This window comes from Lissotriton vulgaris, chromosome 2_1 (assembly GCF_964263255.1).
Source record: "Lissotriton vulgaris chromosome 2_1, aLisVul1.2, whole genome shotgun sequence".
In the NCBI taxonomy this organism is placed as follows: Eukaryota; Metazoa; Chordata; class Amphibia; order Caudata; family Salamandridae; genus Lissotriton; species Lissotriton vulgaris.
In genome coordinates this window covers 2,039,744,460-2,039,749,617 of record NC_141687.1, presented here as the reverse complement: position 1 = coordinate 2,039,749,617, position 5,158 = coordinate 2,039,744,460, and positions in this window count along the sequence as shown.

The following is a 5,158-nucleotide window of genomic DNA, read 5'->3' as shown; positions in this document are numbered from 1 at the left end:
CCGAAATCCTAGCCAGTATTTTGGTTTCCATGTTAATAAAGGAAATGGGTCTATACGAGCTACTTTTCTGTGGTGGTCTGCCCTCCTTGGGAATCACAATTGTGGTAAACTCAGATCTCTCGGAAGACTACCTGTCTTGCGTGCCTCCAGGTATAATTGGAGGAGGTGTGGGCAAAAGAGCGTCATGTTCTGCTTAACAAATTCTGGGGGGGGGCATTAATTCCCCATCTATTGTCCGCGATTCACTATCTCTCAGCTTTGTAAATTGCGTGGACTGGAGGTAGGCCTGTATCTGTTCGTATCCCGCCAGGTCGCGTTGTGTGGAAAAGTTTTCATAATATTCCGCAAATGCATTGGCTATTGCTATGGGGGTGTCGTGCGTCTGGCCGATTACAGTCTGTATCTGTGTCACCCACCTGCTTTCTAACTCCTTCTTACTGAGCCATGCAAGCAAGCGGCCCGTCTTGTCCCCTGAGTCATATAACCGTCAGTGCATGGCTTGTATTGCATGTTGGGCGTCCCTTTTGGCCAACGCAAAATATTCCTGTCTGAGAAGTTGCAGTCTGAGGGGTTACTACTTGTGCTGGCTTGTGTTTCAATCTGCAATAGTTGGGAATCAAGCCCTGCAATCTGCTCACCCTTTTTTAGTTTTTTATAGGCTATAATATTTTGGGCTCTACCTCTCAATACCGGTTTAAAGGCTTCCCACAGTATGATCGCTGAGTCTACTGACCCCACATTCTCACTAAAGTAGAGTTCAGAGTCCACCCAAATTTCTTTAGCAACCTGCGGGTCCCTTAATTCCCAAGGACTGAATTTCCATTCCCCTACTGGGCGTTGCGGTCGAGTACCCACTGTAAGCCACAGGGGCGAATGGTCTGAAAGGCCTCTCTCCAGGTATTCCACCTTGTGCATGTCTCCTAATTCCCCCGCTGAGGTCAATATATAGTACAGACATGAGAAGGCTTTGTGCGCACCTGAATAAAAGGAATAGCCTCTGTTTTGGGAGTGATGCCTGCGCCATACATCTGTGAGTGCCAGTGTATCAGCCAACCTTTATAGTGGCGTCTCCGTAGGGACCGTTGTACTAACCATTGTGGGGTCCATTATATCATTAAAGTTCCACCGATAATATGTGTGTCTGATCCCGCTTCCAGCAGGACTGTCGTTAATTTCTCTAGTGTTTGCTTTTGTAGCCTAGGGGGTGCATATACACTGATGAAGGTGATGTTTCTCCTGTCCCACATTCTCTTCACCACAACATATGTACCACGGGGATCTGTGCATGTACGTTCAATCCTAATTAGTATTGCCACTACTCTTGCCCCTGTCGAGAACCCGGCATATGCTAGTGTCTTGTATGCCCCTGGGCCTATAAACCCACAGAGCGTTCCCTTGAAGTGTATCTCTTGCAATAAGATGACGTCTGGTTTCAGCCATCATAGTATGCAGCCACTAGTCCCCTCTTGAGTTTATTCTCCATCCTGTTCGCGTTCCAGGAGAGGACCGAATACGTCCCTATGTTAGGTGTGTCCATCCTGGTGGTGTAGTGTGTCTGCCCTGCGTCAAGGCCGTCTCCATCCCCCCACTTCTGCTGTGTCTGTGGTCTCACAATATCTGCCTGCTCACTATGGTGCCATCTAACCATGCGAAAACCCCAACCACACCCCCCACCCCACCCTCCTACACTCCCCAATCATCCAACTGACTATCCCTTGGGTCAACAGGACCTACTTGACGTGTGTGGACTAGAGAGGTCTGTCGCCCACCCACCCAAACTCACCATCTCAAACTGTTCCCTGCCCTTCCAGGCCCCGCTCACACAGGTCTGCCCACTTCAATCAGTTATCTAGTGTTTTGGCCTGCACATTGCTAATATTTCTCATGATCCTTCGGGCAGGGATTCGCTGCATCAAATAACCCCACACCAAGTGTCCAACCCTGAAACAAAGAAAAAAACAACTAAAACAGGGGAAGGAAGAAAGGAAGGGCGGAGGGAACCAAATAGGAAGACCAAAAAATGAAAATAGAAAAATCAAATGTAGGAAAAGAGAACCAGAACACAAGGGGTGGTGTGCGAGTTCTTCTATCTTCCTGCTGTCCTCGCGGTACTCCAGGCCAATTTCTGCACATCACTCTTCCGTACCGGCTTGTTGAATCTGACTGTCCATCTCGGTCTAAGTGCCTGTCTCTCCATGGTTTTCCAGGAGATTGATAGCAGCAAGGGATGCTCTCCCTCCGAGTCTGTTGTAATGTCTTGATCTGTGCAATCCGCTGAGCGCTGTCGTGCCATATCCTCGGTCTGTGATGGGGTCCAGGGTTTCTCCGTGCAATGTAGGCTTTCAGAGTCCGATGCTCGGGCCTGATCCTGTTATTCTCCTACTACGGTATGGCGTCACTCTGTGTAATTCGCTTTGCGCAGTCTCTTTATTTCTTCCTTCGAGCCGCCGTGTTTTGGGCCTGTTGCTGTTCCCTGTTAGGGCTCTCCCAGAAGTGTCATCGGGCCTCCTGATGTTCTCGACATGGGGCGCTCTTCCAGCCAGTGCCATGCCTACTCTGGCGTATTGAAGAATAGTGTCCTACCCTGGTAGATCACTTTAAGTTTGGCGGGGAACAGAAGCATGTATGTGATTTGCATTTGGCGTAGCTTGTCTTTCACTGAGTTGAATGTGTTACGTTTCTTCTGTACCTCACAGGAGTAGTCTGGGAACACCATGATCTTTGTGTTGTTCATCGGATGTCCCCTTTTCGTCTGAACTCTCTAAGGATGAGGTTTCTATATTGATAGTTCAGGAATTTCGCAATCAGCGGTCGTGGGGAGGCTCCAGGTGGCGGCCGGTCCCGGGGTATTCTGTGCGCTCTTTCGATCACGAAACATGGCGAGAAGCGGGCATCAGGGAAGAAGTCCAGCAACCACTTCCGTAGGTAGGCCCCTGCATCTGTCCCTTCAATAGCCTCTGGATTTGGCCATAGCATACTCTGTCTGAAGGTACGAGAAGGATACCTGTTTCCCTCGACAAAGTATATCTTTAAGTTGTGAGATGCCCAGCATATAACAGCTTAAAGATATTCCCCACTGGCAAAGGCGTAGTCAATTTATCCATCTTCCTCTGACTCTGCGTTTTGGAGTCTTTATCCCGCACCATCTGGAGCCGCCACCCAAGTGGGCCAGACGATTGCGGCGACGACAACACCACAGGGCACCCCTTCTTTGGTTACTGTCTTCTGGTTTCACTCTCTGCTGCCAGTTGGTGACGATGTCCAGCACTGGGTGCTTCACCCGAGTGTAGGTCACAGCTCTCTCCCACTTCCATTGTAAGGGGTGGTCTCCGTTTCCGTCCCGGGTCCCCCAGGTATGCGGGGGGAGGAGATTGCTCCCAAAATATGGAATTCCCTCCAGTTCCACACAAGCACCAAGGGACGTTTAATGCCTCATCACTGCGCTCCCCCTTCCCTTAACTGCTCACCATGTCCTTCTCCTCGACCACTTTACTCGCCAGATTGCACCCCCTCCACCGTTGCCTCCAGATGGTTCTAGTCAGGGGCCTCTCCTCTCCACGGTGGCCACTCCAGCCCTGCAGAGTCCCCTGCGGATCGCCAAACTTCCCCACTGTCTCTGGCTTGTCGTCTCTCTGCCTCCGCATTGCCGCGCCTTCCCCCATTAGAGTCGGCTGTCTTTTGCGGTCACTGCCACCCCCAAGGTGCAGTTGAGCCCTCCTCTGCCTCCACACCTCCACCGAGGTGCCGGGATACTACCGCCGGTACCGACGGCTGTTCACTTGCGTGCTCGCCACCGACCCCCTCAGCGGGCCTTCGTGTCTCAGGCTCACCACTCCGTGCCACGTCACAGCGGGCCCGGTGGACAGAGAGTTTCGAAGGAGCTCGGGGACATAGGGAAGAAGGCTGGGGAACGCCTGCAATGCCTCACCGCTACTCGCTCTCCCCCGCTCCTGCAGCCTTGGATTAGCCTCAGGTCTGGAGTAAGTCTATCGCCCTCGGCAGCCGCCTCCTTCAAGGCTCTGATCGGGCCACCGCCATTTTGCCTGCGGCCTGGGGTCCGCTTCTCATAGAGTTCCAAGCCTCAGCCAAAGGATTTCTGGTGGCACGACCCAGCCAGCACATGGACCATGCCTTCCAGCAGCTTGCCTATAAGTTTCTTCTCTCAGTTTGCAGATATGCGTGTGAGAATATCAGAATCACTTGTCGGCCCTTGGAGCACTGGTCGGATACGTCTATTCCGCCATGCTGCTGGCCATGCCCCGCCAGTTAGACATAGTTGTTTGGGGTTAGTATATAGCTCTCTGTGGTATCCTCCCTGCTCCATTAGCCACAGATCCGTGCGAAAGCTCAGCTCGACTTGGGAACCATGGACCTAGTGATTAATTGCGATGCCCAATAATAGAGCTTAAGGTCGGGTAGTGCGATCCCACCATCATACCATCCTGCCGTCAACGTCTGCACTGCGATATGCAGTGCCGGCCCGCCCCATTGTAGAGTACGAACCACACTGTCAATGTTTGAAAAATAGGATTCTAGGAACTTATAGGGGGTATTTTGCAGTGCATATAGGAAGAGGGGTAGAGCTAACATTTTTAAAAGAGCTGCTCGACCCAAAAGGGTCAGCAGGAGGCCACGCTAGTGTCTGATATCAGTTTGCAGACGTATCAAAGGTCCCTGCAAGTTAGTTTCTGAAAATGTTTTTGGGTACATGGTTATAAATATCCCTAAAAAGCGGAAGCCATCTGTTGCTACAGGGATGTAATAGGCTTTTGAAAGTTTAGGTCTAGGGCTGTGCACTGCAAATAGTTATGACTTGGACCAGTTTACTGTGTATCCAGAGTGGTTACCGAATATACGAGGATGCAGTGAATTGAGGATGTGTCGTCTGCGTAAAGGGATATTCTGTCCTCATGCTGCTCCATCCATTTGAGTCCCCATATCAAGGGGTCACCCTTACCCACATGGCCAGTGGTTACAGCACTAGTGCAAAAATCAACAGCGATAGGGGGCGCCCATGTATGGTTCCTACCCAACTGTGATGTGTGACCTTTTACCACGATGTGTGCTGTTGGGCCTGTGTATAGGAGCTCAATCCACTTTATGAATTTGGGTCCAAAACCCATTAGTTCCAGTACAGCAAAGATGTAGGGTCACTCAA